Raw genomic sequence first — 19,565 nt, forward strand, 5'->3', positions numbered from 1 at the left:
TGTTCACCATTAGGGAACATGAAAAAATTGCAGTGCATTGCAAGAGTGTTAGGAATTCTGGCTGCCTGGCCCTGACGTCTCACAGACCTCAGCTCAGGATGGCCTCTGCCTGGTAGAGCACTGGGTGTGCTGTGTTTTGCTCCCCAGAGCCAGCAGCCTCCCAGACCCAACATGAGCAGGAGCTGTTTGACTGCCAGTCCCTGTCCCAGAACCCAAAGGTGGGATGAGGTGGCTTCTCAAAAGCACAAAGCTGACTGTTTAAAGAATGGAAAACATACCTTGTGCTTGAACTGAATGATAAGGACCAGGCAATGGTGTGTTCTGCTACTACCCTCCCCAGTGCTCCCGCAACCCACCCCTTCTCCTAGAGCCTCCATCTGGGAGGGCTTGTAGACAATGGACTCTTACTTCTCAAGGCCCTGTCATGTTTTGGTTTGGGTGTAAAGTGTCCCTCAGAGGCTTGTGTGTTCAAACACTTGGTCTCCACCTGGTGGCGCTATTCAGAAAGGTCGTGGACGGCTGAGACATGTCTGTGCTATCAGAAATGGAATGCTAGAGGGTCCTTGGAACCTTTGTTTCTGGAACATTCTAATCTGCTAAGATGAGAAGAACTTCTATCACACGCTTCTGTTTCCATGACGATAGACGAAACGCTCACTTCAGGGCAGCCAGGAAGCAAAAGAGAAAGGATCTGAGGTCCCTATATTCCATTCAAAGGCATGTCCTCAATGGTCTCTACCCTCCCACCAGGCCAATACTTTGTAAAGGTTTCACCACCTGCCCAAGTGCTCAAGGTTCGGGACTACCCTTCCACTGCAGCTACCCAACTTACTGGGTGGAACAGGATCTCATTAATGCCTCTTTTTGCGTTTTATTTTTTTTTCTTATTACAATTAGAGTAAGCATATTTTCAAAAGTACAGAGGCGAGGGTTTCTATCTACTGCCCATTTTCTAACTCCACGGTTGGATTTCTGTCTTATCGATTTGTAGGGATGACATCAGCAACAGGCATTTTTTATGCAGAGGACATTGTTGTCTGTCACAGACACACATGTATCCTGCTCGTCCCAATCCTGCATGGTGACTCCATCCTCAGGAGGTAGCATATTGGTTTTTTAGCTTGTTTTCCCTTCTCACCACTTGCCTTTTAACTTTAACCAGGACACTTTCTGCTATGCAATAACAGCTGGCTTTTGCCTGACAGAAGAAATCAATGATGCTATTTATGTCTTTGAGATAACATAATAAAAAGTTCCAATAGTATACATTTAAAAATTTGCTTCCATTACTTTACGGTCCATGTCTTTTTCCATTTAAGTCTTTGCTCTACTGGGGTCTCTTTGGGATTTATTTTGGCACATAAGAGGTAGCTTCTCATCTGTATTTTCCCCAGTGGTGGGCCAGTTGTTCAGCACTGCATTGCCTTTCTGTACAGGCTGAACCCTAGTCTCTCCTTCCATATCCCCACAGCATCTGTTGTGAGTGCCTATCTGACCATCTGCTGGAGGGGCCCGGCGAGGGGGCACCCTGTCTAGCCCTAGCCACCCTCTCCCTGTTTTAGGCAGTGCCTACAAATAGGGTAACACCGTGTCAGCCCTTGGTCAGTCACACGCATACACACCCATCTCCTATTTTCTCGGTATAACGAAGCCTCCATTTCCCCAATCACAGGTCCAGAGGGAGGACTACACGTGTACAGAACAGCCCTGCAGTGCAGTGGAGCTGTTTACGGTCGGGTATTGTGTCATTTAGAGATCATTTAAAGTGTACTGTAGAATGTGTCTGGGTCCTATGAAACTATGATGCTGTTTTCCAGAAGATACGCAAGCCTTTGTGGGTTCAGATATCTGGGGTCCTGGATACTGTCCCTGTTGTTGCTGGTTCATGAATTTAGTCCTCACAATGTTTTTTTTTTTTTTTTTTTTTTTTTTTTTTTTTTTTTTTTTTTTTTTTTTTTGTCACTTCCTGCCACAGATCTGAGCACATCCTGTGCCTCTAGGATGTAGGGTAAAGTGCATAGCTAAGCCCTGAAAGGTGAGCCCCACGTGGGGGTGACCGGCGGATATAAGGTTCCCTCCCAACACTAACTCTCCCTAAGCCCCGCCCATCTGCGCAGCCACCGCAGGTTTCCAGCACAGAGCCCATCCTGTCTACAGGGCCAAGGAGGGCTCTGGAGGGCAGGGCCCAGGCTGCGCCTCAGGTGTCTGAGCATTCCCTTCTGTGGCCCCAGCCATGGCTCTCATGTTAGAAGGTCAGGAAGTGGTTGTCTCTTGCAGGGCTGTCTTAAATTATTTCAGCTGCACCGAGGTATTTCAAAGTCAGACCAAATAAACATTTGCATCTAAAAAAGGAGAAACAGGGTCATTTGAAATGGAGAAGAAAGGCTTTCCCACGTCCCGCGTCCGGAGGGTGTGGCCACACTTTCCAGAGAAGTGGGTTTGCTCTTTATACTTGAGCCAGGGCAAGTAGCTCAGCGCTGCTCCTGGGGGGAAAGGGTTTGCTTTTAAGTAAAATGTGAGGCGATCTGTGTTTCCTTACCCCATCTGCTCTAGAGTCACCCAGGGCCTCTCTGTGCTGGGATAGCATCTTTTGAGTCTTGTCCACTTTCCATGAGAAAACAACTGCATCCAATGTGATGCTCTCAAGTCACGGAGGGAGAGCAGTGTTCCTCAAGCAGAAAGAGCCCCACAACATCCTCCACGTGGGCTCTGCTGTTGTGTGAATGCAGGCTTCTCCCATAGGCTCATGTCTGAATAATGGGTTCCCAGCTGTGGGCACTCTCTTAGAACATGGTGGAACCTTTAGGAACATGCCTTCAGGTTTCACAGCCTGGCCTTACTCCTTGTCAGCAAAAACAATGTGACCAGTCACCTGACACTCCAGTTGCCACACCTTTCTGATGACTGTGTCCCTCCAACTTTAAGCCAGAACAAATCTTCTCTTAAGCAGCTTTTGCCAGGTATTTGAACACAAGGAAAGAAACTAGTGCAGTCCCTACAGCCCCCCCTTTCCTTCTCTCCTGATGCTTCTTAGTGACTACGTGAAGATGCTTGCCGGGTTCCCAAGAAGCATGAGCTACGAGTCAGGACTGGCATGCAGGGTGGGTATATGCTCTGTCCTTCTAGATTTATGTTCCTTTGCCTTAATTTTCCTCAATGAAATGAAGCCCAACCGGAAGAGCAGCTGGTACACCTTCTGCATGATGGCCTCTTTGTGTTTATACCCAGGTCCTCTGCTGGAACTCCTGTGACATCCCTCACAGACTTAAGATGATTGCACCCAGGTAGGACTTCTTTCAGTTTTTTATACTTATCTACTTATTTATTTGTGTGTGTGTGTGTGTGTGTGTGTGTGTGTGTGTGTGTGTGTGGACAGAGTGAGACACACACATTCCATGGCATATGTGTGGAGATCAAAGGACAGCTTGCAGGAGTTGATCCTGTCCTTTCATTATGTGGATCCTGGGGACTAAACTCAGGTCATCGGACTCAGTGGCACGCGCCATTGCCCACTGAACCATTTGGCTGTCTGCCTGACCTTCCCCCATTTGAGACAGGTCCTTTGACCTCAAACTCAGGTACATTCTCTACCCAATCAACCCCACTGTTCCCTTTCTAGTCAGTAGATGAATAAATTAAAAATCTTTAGGCACCTTTGGAACTTAGGAGATTTGACCCTTAAAACAACAATGGGGATGCCATGATGGAGCCGAGCAGGTGAGGCAGCAGAGCCTAGAGCCCAGTGCTCTTAAGGATCCAGAGATTAGGACATGGGTAGTCGCAGAGGAAAGGGAATGAGCCATGGGATATAGACGGGACCTTCCAAGTGGCTTACAGGGTGTCTTCTCAGTGTTAGGGTCAGTAGTCACACTGACAGAGAACTCCAGAGCCAACACTGGTCCCACCCAAGTCACTGTCAGGTCGATATTAGCCAAAATGAGAGACAAAGTGCTGAAGATCAGAGGCTCTGCGATGCTACTCTTCACCCTCACACATCCTTCCTTGTTCTGTAACCCTGAGTGCCCAGTGGCACAGAGGCTCTCAAACAGCACAGGCCACAACGGAGGTTCACTGGTTCTCAAGAACTGCCCCACACAGAAAAAGCCATCAGCCAAAACCAGCAGTTCCCAAGCACGCTATACTCAGGAACCCCTTGCTCTATTTGAACAGCAGATTTCTCCCAAAGGTCTATTTATCAAATGCTTGCCTTGTCCCTGTGGTGGCCCTGATGGAAGATGGTAGGGTCTAGTGAGATATCGTCAGGTTATTGAGTGTCTTCATCCCACTTTTCCTCACCTCTTGTTTGCATCCTGGCTGTGGAAGGAGTGGCTCTGGTCTGCCCTGTGCTCCTTGAAATGATGTGTTTCTCACCTTACCTGTGTTGGGTAGTTCATGACAACTTGACACAAGCCAGAGTCATTTGGAAATAGGAAAACTCAATTGAGAACATGTCCCCAATCAGATTGCCTGTAGGCAAGTCTGTGTGGAATTTTCTTGAGAGATTACTGATGTGGGAGGGTCCAGATCACTGTGGGTGGTCCCATTCCTGGGGTGGTGACTGTGGGTGCTATAAGAAAGCAGGCTAAGCAAGCTCTTGGGAAGCAAGCCAGTAAGCAGCACCCTTCCTTCAAGCCCCCCCACCCCCCTGCATCAGCTCCTACCTCAGGGTCTCAGTCCTGCTTGAGTTCCTGCCTTGACTTCTCTTCCTGATGGACTGTGAGTTGAAATAAACCCTTTCTTTCCCAAGTTGCTTTTGGTGATGGAGCTTGTCATAGCAACAGAAAGCGAAGTAAGACAAAGGTCCAAAGATGATGGGGCTGACTAGAGACAAAAACCTTTGAAGCCATGAGTTAATACCAACCTGTTCTCTCCTTAAAAGCAAGCAAACAAGCAAACACCCCACAAAACTTTATTATAAAAGCCTTGAAAATAAATAAAGATATCACACACCAGAATTAACAAGACCCAAAGTCTACAGAGCTAGAAGAACCTCTATATAGTTAGAATTGGAATTTAGAATGGAAATTATGAAACTTCACATTAAGACATACAATTTCAGTATCCAATACATTTTATGCTCGGATCTACCACCTAAACCCCCAAAATGCATGACAGAATTAGAAATAAACAATTAGCTTCCTATGTTCTTTTTTTCTTCTTCTTTGTGTTCATATGTGTGCGTGCGTGCGTGTGTGTGTGTGTGTGTGTGTGTGTGTGTGTGTGTGTGTAGGGGTTTGAGTATGTGTAGAGAGGCCAGAGGTAGACATCAAGTGTCTTCCTCAATCTCTCTCTACCTTATTTGTAAGACAGGCTCTCTCTCTCTGAACCTGGAGCTCACTGGCTCTTGAGGCTGCTTGGCCAGGAAGCTCTAGGAATCGTCCCTCCGTTCCCATGTGCTGAGATCACAGGTGCTCACTGCTGTTCCTACCCAAGGGTGCTGGGATTTAAATTTTACAAGCACTTTACCAACTAAGCCATCTGCCCGAGCCCAACCCTTTCCTCCTATAAGTTGGTGTCTTAGATATTCGATATAGTTATGGAAACTGACCGACACAGAAAACTGGGAAAGCTGACCAGCCCGTTTCTTAGAAATGACGGGTGATCCCAGAGAGCTTTATTTAAACCTTTTCAACATTTATTGTGGTAGACCCTCAAATGAATAAAAACCGAAGAAAACCTCACAACAGCCATCTGTTTTTAAGTAGTAGTAACAATGACATTAATTGAGATATTACTTGTGAAAATAGCTGTTTGTAATAAAAAGGGTGACACTTTTATATTTTTGAAGAGCTCTCCAATGTCTGGCTTAGCAGACAGCTGGATTTCCATATCTGGATTTGCCATCAAGCTGTTGTGATATCACGCATAGTGCAGGCGTTGGAAAGCTCCTCTCAACACCCATGAGAAAAAAAGTCTTTTATTCCCACTGAATCACTTCAACTTTTTAGATGCCCTTGAAAGAGTCTCAGGAATCTGTGGGGTGGACTTTGGAAGCCGCTGTACAGGTGCCACAAATGGGATGGGAAAATCAATGCTCCACACATGGAAGGAACTCAGCATAGGGCAGAAGAAACAGAATCCAGGGGAACACAGGGTAACGAAGGAGCCAGACGATGATGTCAGTACTAGTGTAATTAATCTACGAGAGGCCCATGGGCTCTAAGCGTCAGTGACAATCAGACACAACCAATAAAAATCAGTACTTTGTGTATCAAGAAGGAGATAACATCTGCAATGCCAACAAAAACCAGAAACAATTAAAGACCTAATCAAAACTTTCAGGGGCTTAGGCAAAGAAAGAAAATTAGTTTTATTTAAAGATATAAATTGAAAGACGTATTTCTCCCTAATACATACATATCTGAATATGATTGTAGTTACAGGAGTTTCTTGGTACACAGCCCTCTGTCTGCATTGTATCGTCTTGAGCTGGATTTCTGTGAGACTGTAACTGGAAGCCAGTGAGAGTGCTCTGAGGGTAAAGGTGCTTGGTGTCAGACCTGACCCCTGGCACTTACATGGTGGAAGGAGAGAATTAACTCCTGCGAGTTGTCCTCTGACCTACACAATGCTACCACACCTTCCCCTGTGATGTACACATGACGTAAACAAGTAAATGTAGAAGAAAAGGTTTTCACAGAGTGTAACTAATGAGTATTATAGGATGGAAGCTACCTCCAAACGAAACAAAGGTTGATGATTTCAGCAAAAACATACTTTTATTATAAAACAAAATATATTCATAACATAGTATATTCAGAGGTTAACACCCCTTACATAAAAAAAAAATAATCCTGGAAGGTCATGTGAAGAAGATGAGGAATCTTCACACACGGTAGTGTCACATATGGCAAAGTCAGAAGTGGCTGCTCCCATGGAGAATTACCAGTCTCCAGTTTTGTCATGGTAAGTTCTTGTAGCAAAGAAACCTGACAGCAGAGAGGTTAGAACAAACAAGGTCTTTCTCAGGTTCTTTGAATAGGACAACACACACACACACACACACACACACACACAGAGAGAGAGAGAGAGAGAGAGAGAGAGAGAGAGAGAGAGAGAGAGAGAGAGAGAGAGAGAGAGAGAGAGAGAGAGAGAGAGAGAGAGAGAGAGAGAGAGAGAGAGGAGAGAACTTAATGGTGGTTGGACTTACAATTTTTCAGCTCTATCATGGTGCCAAAGTGACGCTCATTCAGTCAAAGCCTTGCTTTGACATGTCAGCAGGATTCTATCAGGACCCCAGCTCACAGAGTGTGCTACCCACAGTTAAGATGGGTCTTCCCGCCTCTAGAAATACAATCTAGAAACTTCCTCGTAGATAAGCCCAGAGGTTTGTCTCCTAAGTGACTCTGGATCCATTAAGTTGACAAGTAAACCATCACACTTGTTACATGAGTCAAAGTCACTTTATTTTAAAGCCATTTGCAAGTTACAGTGGCTTTATTGAGGAACGGCTTTACTGTTATTCAAGAAGCATCTTCTTTAAAAGATAAAGAATCCTCTTTCTCATTTGTTTTTTATACATTTTACTGACGATAGTGTGTGTATGATCTGTGTGTGTGCGAGCGCTGGAGCACTGGAAAGAGCTCGCGCTGAAGTGTGTGTGGTGCACGTCTCATGGTATGCACGTGAAGGTCAGAAGCTAACTGTGGAGTTGGAGCTCTCATTACTTCTTCTGTGACTTTCAGGGATTGAACTCAGGTCATTAGGCTGGCTCAACAAGTGCTTAAGCCACTGAGCCATGTTTGATGATCCAAACCACAAACTGAGATGGCAGCTTTGAGGATAATAAAGAAATCTTGATTCTTCAGCCCTCCCATAGGGTCCTAGGCAGTATGGAGCCACCACACACCCACTCTAGGTCCCTGTCACCACCAGACTTGATACCACAGCTGGACAAAGCTACCCTCAGGTCACATTTTGTTCTGCTTCAATTGTGATATCTAGAGTTTATGGGGGTAGATGTGTCTCAGCCCAAAGGTCATCACTGTGATTTTCTGCCCTTGACTCTTCTCTATCTCTGACCTGAGGGAGAACCATGGGTCCTGGCTTGTGGACAGTATCGAGTAAGGAGCGGGCTGGCTGTAGGACACCTTCGCCCCCTCTCTATCTTACACACACACACACACACACACACACACACACACACACACACATTCTTAAAACCTGTAAAAGCTTTAGGTGTGCCGGGCTGCCTCTTCTTCCATAGGTGTGTTAGGAAGGTGGCAGAAAACAGTATTCTTAGTGAGAAAACAGTTCATGTAAAGTATGTACAGAAAGGTCTTTAACTTACTGTCTGGAGCCAGCCAGACTCCAATCCTGGCCGTCTTGCTTGCCTGAGCCAGGCGTGCAGTTCACTCTTGCAGTGGCTCAGGCTCCACCTTTGAAAAAATCAGAGGACAGAAATGAACCTTTATGAGATATGTGAGGTTAAACCGGGGTGAGCCCAGACCCAGACCATGGCTTGGCATTTGGTAAATACTTAATTGCTCTCAGCTCTAGAACATTCTGCTCCCCTTTCTGTGAAGAGTGTATTAACATGCATCCCTGTACTTGGTGAAGGTCTTTTTGTGAGGGACAATTTGTGAACGTTCTTTGGCAAGTATTAACACGCAAAGAGCACCTGAGCCAGACAGAAGACATTCTCAGGTGTGATGTCAGGCAGCAAGGCCACCTCAACCGGCCTTCGAGTGTCCTCTGGGGACAGAGAAGGAGGCCACAGGACCCTTTATTTCCCAGTGCCAGGCTGACATCATCTCAGACACCATCTTCCTTGTTTTACCACGGGCCCTCAGTTCCCCAAGTTCATAGGTAATGAATAAGTGCTTTTGTTCAAAATTATCCAAGCCTGGGGAAGACTAGCTCGGGAGATGAGTGCACAGAAAGGGGAAGACTGAGCCTGGAGCCTTTAGGCACGAGCTTGGGGCTGGAGTTCTAGAATCCTTAGCCTGGGGCTGATGTGCACTTCAGGGCTTCAAGGTTTCCTCCTTAGCTGGCAGCAGGCGCTGGCGTGACCTCCCCCCCCCCTCCTCCCTCCTCTCCTTCCTTCTCTGTCTTCCCTCCCCACTCCCTCTTCCCTTAGCCTCCCTTCACCCACTTCCCCAAACCTCTCGTGCAAGGGGCGTGGGGGCAGGGAGAGCTGGTGGCACCCACTCTGCTGGGAGGCTGCGTTTATTCTGGGCTCTGGCTGGGGAGGTGGGAGAGAAAATGGGTCAGCACCGTCAGTGACTTGGCTGAGGCTGGAGGACAGGGCTTCTGTCCGCTGATGCCTCCCTGGAGATGGCGCAGGACACACAGGCATGGGTGGGCGGGGCCGCCCACAGCGGGAATGGGGGGCTTGAGCGGCGGGGCGAGACTTCAGGACACCGGTGGCTGACCCAGGCTACGGGCCCGTAGATTAATCTCAGAAGTGTCGCATGTCTGGCTGCACTGTTCTGGGGACTGTTGAGGAGATGAGTGTGCAAGATGCCCTAGTGACGTCCCCATGATCCCTCTCTTTTTCCTGTTCGTTCTTCTGGCTTCCTCTGGGCAGCGCTCATTCAGGGTGCCATCTTCCTCCCTGCCCCCTGGTGTCAGCCACACGGTTCAGCACCCTAAACTCCTGGAGTGGGGCGGGGTAGGCCCCATCACCCATCCCCAGGGACCGATATCTAAATGTCTAGATGTCTCTTACCCTAGCTACTCTGATGGTGGCCAGTCCTAAGTATTATTCCACCTTGCACCTGTGACTGCATTTTGCCCTAGCAGTCCTGAGATGCTTGCGTTTGTAGAATAACTTAGAGCAAGAACTGACCACCAAAACTAGGTCTGGGCTAGCCCTTGGACTACTCAACTTGTCCTTAGTACCACATGATGTCAATGTTTCAGGCACTCTGAACTCTCCCGCCCCGCGCCTCTGTAGAAAGAGATAAGAAAGGCTCTGGCTAACAATTTCCCCGCCCCCTGGTTCCCTCACACAGCCTGCAGCCCTTGCTAACTCGCCTGCCACAATCCTTCTTGCTGATAGTGGGAAGCTGGCCTTAGTCAACGCTTTGCTTGGACTAAGTCCCTAAGGAAGGTCTGTCTTGAGGAGCTTGGGCTTGGCCCAGTCTCCTGCCAGGTTTGAGAAGTTACTTCCTGGTCAAGTGCGAAGTCTATGTTTACTGCACCGTGGTACACGTACACCCTTTTGTGTATTCAACTAGCCAGTTAGCACTATGACACAGGCAACCGCTTCCGTCCTCCATCCATCCCCATCCCCCGCTTCGTCTGTATCTAGGTTGGTTGCCAATGTGGCCCATTGTTTGGCAAGCATTAGTTGTCTCTCAGGACTGCCTGAGAGACAGTTTGTGAGCTGTCCTCTTGCGTGTTCAGGCAGTGAGATATCCCAAGGGGTAGGACAGGGAAGTGGGACAGGAAGAGGGTAGAGAGAGGAGATGGGTGAAAAGTGGCAGTTTTCAGTGTCTGGGGGAAGTAACAGGCTCAGCTCTGCTGTGCAGCAGGCTACAGACAGAACTGCTGATGAGGGAGCTATACTGTGTCTCTTCATGCCTTTCCCTTTTGAGGGAGTGAGGAAGGGTCTCTAACTGTCATTCCCAGGGGCACCTAGGTTGGCTAAACCCAAGGTGCTACAGAATGAAAGAAATCTTGACAACCCACCCCCCCCACTAAGTCCAGAATTCTCAATCTCTCTATTACATCTACCCACTGACCCCCTTGATCATGAAAGTTTTCTCCTTAAGAAAATGGAAAATAGTCAGGACAAAATATGACTTTTGAGTGTGACCCAGGGAAAATCAGAACTCTCCAAGATTCAGTTTCTGATCCCGCAGGCCTTTGAGGAGGGAGAACTTGGGCCCTGCCTCCGCCCACCCAGGATCCCTTCACCCCTGGGTTGAGCTGTGGCCAGTACTGCTGATTCTGCCCTTGGCGACACACAGGCCGCACCAGGCTCTGCCAGCTGGCTCCAAGGCTCTAGGATTTCAGACCAGTCATCAAACACAAATACAGCGCCCTGTGGGCCTCTTGAACACCACTCTCAAGAAAAGCAAGGCAGGGGCCCCTGCCAATTCAGTTAAGAGAAAGATAGCAATTTAGTTTAACTTTGTTGTGTTTGGCTTTTTAGTCTACTTATCACCTTCTAGAATCTTCCTTCCTCCCCCTAAACTCCAGCCGAGTTCTAAGGTTCAGAAGTTCTCAGGGAAACCAACACTGGGTATAAAGGCTTGGAAGACTTCTTCTTTTTCTTTCATTTTATTTTTATTTTTTTATTTTTTATGAAGCAACTCTCTTTAATGTCTGTTTATGGTCAGGAGCAGTCTGCAGCCTCCCATAGCAACGTCTGATTAAACAGTGCCCAAGCTATCCCGGGGCAATAGACAGATAATTGCCCTGCTTAATTTCCCCATTTGATGCATAATGAAAGCCTTGCTCATTTTGAATGTGTGGGAAAGAGACAACTTCAATATATTTGGACTTGCGGATGAATTTTTAGTATTGCTGTCCTGGCACACGGTACTGTGGCCCTGGTTATCTCTGTCATAGTTATTGCACACGTTTGAAAACAGAGCAAGGTGTTGGTGCCAAATAGCAGCAGAACAGGGCGTGGAAGGGAGGCATCTTTGTCTGTCTTTTATGAAATACAATGTACACACATGGCAAAACATGCTTTCCCCCAAATAATAGGTGAAAATCATTTGTCATCGGCAGTCTTGCCATTTCCTGTTGCTTTAGACCAGCTACAGGTTTTTCTCAAGCAAGAAGCAATTGTCTCTATGTGTTCCTCTTTTGTGTGATTGTTGGTAGCGGAAACCCAGCAACAAGATCTATTTGGACTTAGCTATGCTACTTTGGAAATTTTACTTTGCTTCTCTGGGTCTCGTTTTGTTTGTTAATAGATTGAAAGCTCATTCTCCTTTCCTTCCCCTCTACTTTATTTTTTGTATCATGTGTGTGTGTGTGTATGTGTGCACATTCACGTATGTTTGTGTGCATTCGTATGTGTGTGTGCACATACACATGAATCTGAGAATGGAAGCGTGTTTGTGTGAAACCCTGCATGTGTAAAGCTTTTGTGTGGAGGGCAGAGGGTCTTCCACCTGTACATATATGCTGGACCTGCTGGCGGATGGGCTTCTGGGAATTCTCCCGTTTGTGTCTCCTGTCTCCCTGTAGTCTGCTGGACAGATGTGTGTGCCCACACCCAGGTTTACCTTGGTTCTAGGGATCTGCACTCAGATCCTCACCTTTGCCCAGTAAGCACCGTACCCACTGAGCCATCTCCTCAGGCTCCTTCCTCTTTTTAATTCTTCCTTCTTTCTTTTATTCTGGAAATCGCTATTTCAAATATTACCAGAGGTGGAACAGGAGGAAACCCTCATGAGCTTCACTGTCAGCACAGAACAAATCTTGTTTCTTCTATACCTGCATTCACCCTTCTTGAGAAGTGAGTTTCCAGACATATGTAGGGTTATCAATGAATGGCCACTGTAGAACTATGGGATCCTGACAGTGGAGACTGATAAACTATCAAAGGGTTAGTGCTTCTGTCCATCTCGTCTAGGCATCGCGTGGAAGCAGCCAGCTCATGACTTGACTGGCATTGAAGAGCCTTTCATAAGGTTTCCCTCGTTGGTCTGGCAATCAGGCAGGGTGGCTCAGTTCTCCACATGGCCTCTGTAGCAGGCTAGCTTGGGCTTGCTCCAACAGTGGCGGCCTTCCAAGAGTTGCCAGCGGCAAGAGAAGGCAAGCCCCAGTATGCAAGGACTTTACCAGCCCCTGCTTGCATCACAGTTGGCTAACATCTCATTAGCCAAAACAAGTCATGCAGCCAAACCCAGAATTCATGTAGGAGGGAATATGCAAATAACCTTGAAACAGGGAGTAGTGCCTTGGAGGCCATTACTACAGCAATTGTATGGCAACAACGTATTTCTAAAGGATAATGACTCTTCTCCTTTTTCACATAACCCAGGTCCATTATTGTAGCCTACACGATTAACTACAAATCTTTACAATTGACATCCACTTAGTACTTAGGGTTTTCTAATTGTCACATAGATTGTTTTAAAATGATTGGTGCTGTGGTCTCGGGTTAACGTGTTGACTGCTTGGTCCTAGCCAGTGGCACTATTATCTTGGGAAACTCTGGAAACTTTGGGACGTGAAACCTGCTCTCCAGTTATGTCTAAGAGTGTGCCTTTGAAGGTTACATGTGGCCTCTTGCCCCTTTCCTTTCTCTGTTTCTTGTACTCCATGAGGGGAATAGCCAGCTTCTCTTTCTGCACGCTCTAACCACCATGATGCTGTGTTCTAAAGCACGAGGCTAGGCAACCATGGGAGAGATCTCTGAAGAGTGAGACGGGGAAACATTTCTTCCCTGAAGCTGCATCTATCGAATGTTTTGTCATAATGCTGACAGTGGCAATGCTGAGTAAAGTAACTCACATAGCTGCTTTAGGTCAAAGGAGTCTAAATGAACGCCTGTTGCATTTGCATATATCCCACAAGTCTCACCAACACCATGGACATGTAGTGGAAAGGCAGAACTTGAATTCAGCTTCTGCTGTACACTCTCACAATGCAGATCACCTCTGACAGCAGCCACCTGCTACTTTCTTTCAGCCAGCAAGCAGCTATTACTGTGGCACAAGCGAAACAGGAATTCTTTTAACCTAATTGATTTGTGATACTACCTAGATGAATGGTCACATCCCACAGTTTGAAGACTATCTCCAACAGCCTCCCTATCACCTCTTGTCTTAGTTAGGGTTATTATTGCTGCCATGAAAAACCAGCAAGTTGAGGAGGAAAGGGTTTATTTGGCTTATACTTCCACATTATGGTCCATCACTGAAGGATGCCAGAATAGCGATTCAAACAGGACAGGAACCTAGAGGCAGGAGCTGATGCAGGGGCCATGGAGGGGTGCTCCTAACTGGCTTGCTCCCCATGACTTGCTCAGACTGCTTTCTTATTGAACCCAGGACCACTACCAAGGTCCACAATAGGCTGGCACCTCCCCCATCAATCACTAATTAAGAAGATGCCCTTAAGGCTTGCCTACAGCCTGATCTTATGGAAGTATTTTCTTAATTGAGGTTCCCAGCTCTCAGAAGACTTTAGCTTCCTCAAGCAGACATAAAACTATCCAGCCCACTATTTAAGATGCTCATTGAAAGCTCCAGGCTGTCTCATCAGTGCAGCTGAGCTCTGTGGGGGGTTCCACAAATCCTTCCAGCTTCAGTAGTTTGCAAGATGTATTCACAGAGCTTGGGAAAACACTTTCTCAAGCTTACTGTCAGAAGATACAGATGAAGACAGGTATATATAGTGAGGTGTGAAAAAGGGGCCTGGACCCTCTCCCAGCCCTCACTGTCCAGATCTTCCCTATGCTCTGCCCTCAGGATTCTCTGTGAACCCTGTCCTGTGTCTTCATGGAAGCCTTACTACAAAGGCATGATCAATTAACTCACAGACCACTGATGGTCAGCTCAACACAGAGCCATCTCCCCTCCTGCCTCAAGGTCGTGGGGGCTGAGGCTGAGAGTCAGGTACCTTCCTCAGCTGCTTTCCTCTTTCAAGGGTTTCTCACTGAACTTGAGACTTGTTGGTTAGGCTAGCTGGCTAGTAAACTCCAAGACCCGACTGTCTACTTCCCCAGGGCAGGGACCACGGCAGTAAGTATCAATTCATCTGGCTTTTACATAGGTGCTGGGGATTTGAACTCTGGTCCTCATGCTTGCACTGTGGGGCACTTTACCAACCAAGTCATCTCCAAGTCCACTGGTCAAATGGTATTCTGTGTAGGTATTTAAAAGAGAATTCAAATTTTATTGGTCAAGGAGTCAGGGAGCATGTCTGAAAAGGGCCACACAACCAGCAACTTGGGGTCTCTGTCATTCCTCACCTGTCACTGGAGGGAAGGCTGCTGTAGATAGAGGCAAACAGAGGAGAGTGGCAGCTTCCAGTAAAGCTACTTATAAAAACAAGGGACTGCCTGTAGGCCATAGTTTACTGGGAGGTATGGCACCAAACAGATTTTCATGGAGTTTAGAAAGTTCTTGACTTGACACTCCTGGTTAGTGGCATTACACAAATTTCTAAAACCCCAATTTGGGACCCTCTAGTAGGTTTCTCTCCAGTGTGGACTATAATGTTTTGGGGTTTTCCAGGTTTTGTCTTGCTCAGTTTCATCTATTATTAACAATCAGCTTTCCCTGTCTCTAAACGTCACTGTTCTGCTGATGCCTCTGCGTGCTGCATCATCTGGATCTTGTCGGGTGACTATCTGAGAGTAAAATGTCTTCAGACCTGATGCAGCTGTACACACACTATGCCGTTCCTGATGTTTGTGGTGAGGCTACAAGTGTCTTCTCATGAACGCAGATTCTTATAAGTCTTATGGGTTTTTTTTTTTTTTGTTTGTTTGTTTTGTTTTCAATTGCAGGATTATTGGAAATCTGTTTGTGGCCTCTGTTCACTGTGACCATTCTCTCGGGCCTAGGGCTTGGCCAGGAGGCACACAGTTCCTGCTCAGCCTTCACAACCTCAGCCTTGGATATGTGTCAGCCTGGGACCCTCTGTCTGTCCTTGACTGGCAGGCCAGACATCTTCTGCCACAGCTACTGGTTGGTCCCAGTGTTCTGCTTCTTCCCTCAGAGGATAGATGGGAAAGAGATGCCATAGCAGCAAACTTCCATATGCTGACCCACAAAGGTTAATAGGTCCACTCCTGCTCCTTGGTCAGTTTTGATCTGTGCTAAGAAGGCTTATTTAGTAAGTAACACAGATGGCTGTGAGCAAGCATCTAGATACTGCCAGGATAAGTCCACCTCACCTTGGGCTGGTTTTGTTCTTGTTGGGGGGACAGAGGATGAGGCAAGGAAGCCCATATTCCATGTGGATTTTGCCTCAGTTTTTCAAAGCACCATGGGGGTGGCCTCTGTGTCTCCTCTTCCCTGGATCTGAGTTTCCTGCAGCCTTGCAGGGCTCTTCTGGCCTCTCACAGAGACACTTAGGAAGTTTCTTGTCATAACTGAATCTCTTGATGCTATGCCCTTTGGTGAGTGGAGAGAAGAGAGAGAGAGACTGCTCTTTCTAGGACCTGAGCCTAACAGGTATTTTGGAGGAAGGTGTGTGTCTTAGTTATATGATAAAACACCCTGATCAAAAGCAGCCTAGAGGAGAAAAGAGCTTATTTGGCTTATAGTCTCAGGTTGTAGCCTTTCAACTGAGGGGAAGTCGAGGCAAGAACTCAGAGCAGCTAGTCAGTCAAGAGTAGAGAAATGCACACATCTCTGCTGCTTACTAGGTTGCCTGTGCTCAGCTAACTCTTTTCATTTATACACTTTAGGCCTACCTGCCCAGGGAATGGTGCTGCCCATGATGGACTGAGCTTATTAATTAACAATGAAGACCCCACCCAACCCCAGACATGCCCACAACCTAATATGATCTAGGCAATTCTTCAATTCCTCAATTAAAGTTCTTTCCAAGTAATCTTAGGTTGTAGTGAGTTGACATTTAAACTAACTGGCAGGATTAGGCTCATCTCCCATTGTGTATTTTGGAGGAAGCTAGGACTCATCTTGTGTTTAGACATGGTCTTAGTCTGAGATACAAGTGGGCACTGTACACAGGAAGTAGTGTTAGAAACAGTGTTAATAGCTGTGCTACTCACAGCTACTCTCACATCTGCCAGGCAAAATGGCCTTTGCCACACTAACCAAGACTGTTAGCCTAGAATGACTTGGACAGATCAGTAGGTAGGAGAACATACCTGCTTCTAGACAAGGCTAATATCCAAATTTCAGAATGTCAGATCTGAGACACACATCATTGGTGGCTTTTGGAGGCAGTCAGGGGGAGAAGTGTATCTCCTAGTCACTCTTCTAGAATGTTCCATCTTACACCAGCAAGGAGCATTTGTGAGGTCACACATAGCCTCAATCACTGTTATTTCTGGTCTACTTGTTCTAGTCAGTCACTTGGAACATTCACTGCTGGTTGTCATTGACCTGATAGATCATGTACCCTGAGATTGGTAGATGGAAGCAGGTCAAGGGCTGGGTGCTGGAGGATCCCAGGAGCTCTGAGGGAATGGTTCAGACAGCATTGATGTAGGTAAAGGAGGCTCTGGAAGTAAGGTAAGGTCCAGAGAAGAGAGGGAAGGCAATCAAGAATAGGAGAGGGGGTGAGAAAAGAGACAGGGTGGAAACAGAGCCGGCATGTGTGAGGGAAGTGCCCTGTGAGGAGATGCAGTCCCTCCAGCCACTGTGAATCTGAGCCTCACATCAGGCAGAACTCTCCTCACCCTCCACCTACATGTAGGCAAGCTCTCCTAGAGACAAGCAGCCCCCACTCTGTAGAAGAAGCTGCAGGAAGCCAGAGCAGCTAGGGCTGGGCTGAGTACTTCCGGGACACAGCAGTGTAAGATGATAGGAAGGGCAGCCAGGCCTTGGAGCAGGCCTCCAGCTGGACTCTGGAACCTTCTGCTCCTGGTGATAAGACCTAGACAAGTCCGGAAGTAAAAGAGGTGCAGGCTGAACTCCAGCAACTAGAAGGCCAGGCAGAAGCTCCCAGTGGAGCAGAGCTGCAGCTGAGCCAGGCTTGGGGCACTCCTGTGTGCCCGAGCTTGGCTCTCTTTGCTTCAATCCCAACAGGGTCTGGGCAGAAGTTTTGCTGGGACAAATGTTGGCTTCTCTAGGCAAGAAACTCCCAGCACTGGCTTGCTAATACTTGACAGAAAGTCCCCACCTGCTGGTGACATTGTAATAAGGATGGCCCACCTGCTGGTGACAGCATGGAAAGGTGAGAAGGGGTTTGCCCAGCACCCTTGTTGCCTTCTTTTTTACAGGGAGCTCATTTGCAGCTCTCCCTTAACTTCCGTTGTGTTCCCGGTTACACACAGACACACAGACACACAAGGAAAAGCTGTGCAACCTCTTCAATTTTTACTGCAGAAGCCCACAGGAAGCATGATCTTGGGATTTTCTTCATACACAAGGGCCAGAGCTGGTGGTGACAGGGGGATGGCTGGCTGCAGCACCTCAGGCTCTCTGAGATAACTGAGTGGTTGGTCAGGTGCGGAGGCCTCCACACTGGCAGACAATGAGAAGCTTCCAGTAGGGCTTGTCCACTATTAGCTTGCCCCTCCCTCTCTTCCTGTTTCCCCCCCACCCCACCCCTCCCTTTCTGCCTCTCCCTCTCCCCTCTCCTTCTCTCACTCTCCATTTTCAGAGTCAGTCTCTAGGTTTGATTCTACAAGGCTGCCAAAGGGCAGCTCCTGGAGAGAGGTGAATTCAGGCACCCACTCCAGTAAGACGGAAGAAAGCAAGGCTGAGAGGAAGGATGTGTAGGGTATGCAAAGGGATCAGGAGGCTGTAGGGAGTCAAGCAGAAGAGGTATAGGCTGGGATGGTTGGTGGGAGGGATGCAGAGGAGAGGCAGGAGGGAAGGACCGAGAAGGATGGGACAGGACAGGGTGAAGGAAGAAGACCGGGGAGATTACAGAGGACTAGCTCCAGGGCGGGGCTGAGAATGTCTTTCATTTTGTTTTCAACTCCAAAGTTGTTCATCAGTATACTTTTTAAAGCTTTCTTAAATAATAACAGCAAGTTTGTCCTGACATGAAAGAACACCTGTGGCTACTGTCTGCTTTCTCCTAAAGCTGCAGCCTGAGCCCATCGGCTCACAGGTCGGGACAACTGTAGGGATTCAATAATCAAATTGTGTGTTGGGGAATAACTAAAGGAATGGTGTTCTTGAGGGAGGCTAGGAACAGGGACAGGGTGGGACCGTGAGGGCTGGCCTACTGAGACAGAAGCAGCTGAGGACCCCACAGGAAGGACAGGCATCTCATGTTCCTGTCAATTCAAGGTACAGGGCCATCAGGTGCCACATACTCAAAGAAAAAAGCCAGGAGCATCTGGCGAAGGAGGGGAAGCCCAGGATGGCAGCACTGTGGGGTCTCAGGAAAGAGGGATCCCAGGCTTGTGGGGGCTGGCATCTGATTCTCTAGGTCCCATCAGCACTCAGCAGTTGGCAGGAGAAGAAGAGGGGGAGATGGGGAAGAGGGGAGAGAAGGGGGAGAGGGAGGAGAAGGGGGAGAGCAGGGAAAGGAAGAGAGAAGAGCTATATTATCTAGCTCTCACCAAGGGCCAGGGTCCAGGCCAAGCTTGGATCAGAGTCCCTGTGACATCCAAGTTGCCTGCATTTCCCATGAGAAAACAGGCTTGGAGATACCCAGAACCGAGTGCAAAATCTCACAACTTAAACCACCATTCCAGCCCAGGTCTGGTCCAGATTCTAGGGCTCAGTCTCTCCCACGTCTTCCCTGCATGCACTCGCGCACATGCATGTGCACGCACACAGACACACAGACACAGACACAGACACAGACACAGACACACACACACACACACACACACACACACAGCTTTGCTTGATATGTTTTAGCCAGTATAAATTGTTCTACAAACCCAGACTGTAAACTGTACACTAAAACCCATCACTCAGGGATTTACATGCCCTAAAAATAATGATTGTATCTTTATTCAGTAGTTTTCTCTCTTTGAATTCTCCAGACAT

The 19,565-nt window shown here is 47.5% G+C and overlaps 2 long non-coding RNA genes across 2 annotated transcripts; one reads left to right on the forward strand and one right to left on the reverse strand.

Annotated features, from left to right (window-relative positions):
* The first annotated feature begins 2,485 nt into the window (after positions 1–2,485).
* LOC143443115 (uncharacterized) lies at positions 2,486–16,476 on the forward strand. The gene is made up of 4 exons (XR_013111865.1): positions 2,486–3,101; positions 3,229–3,284; positions 15,425–15,605; positions 16,331–16,476. It is a non-coding gene; the product is annotated as an uncharacterized LOC143443115 (long non-coding RNA).
* LOC143443124 (uncharacterized) lies at positions 6,792–16,876 on the reverse strand. The gene is made up of 3 exons (XR_013111878.1): positions 16,757–16,876; positions 8,291–8,378; positions 6,792–6,929 (listed from the first exon to the last, which is right to left on the reverse strand). It is a non-coding gene; the product is annotated as an uncharacterized LOC143443124 (long non-coding RNA).
* Between the last annotated feature and the right edge of the window lie 2,689 nt (positions 16,877–19,565).

This window comes from Arvicanthis niloticus, chromosome 1, assembly GCF_011762505.2.
Source record: "Arvicanthis niloticus isolate mArvNil1 chromosome 1, mArvNil1.pat.X, whole genome shotgun sequence".
Classification (NCBI taxonomy): Eukaryota; Metazoa; Chordata; class Mammalia; order Rodentia; family Muridae; genus Arvicanthis; species Arvicanthis niloticus.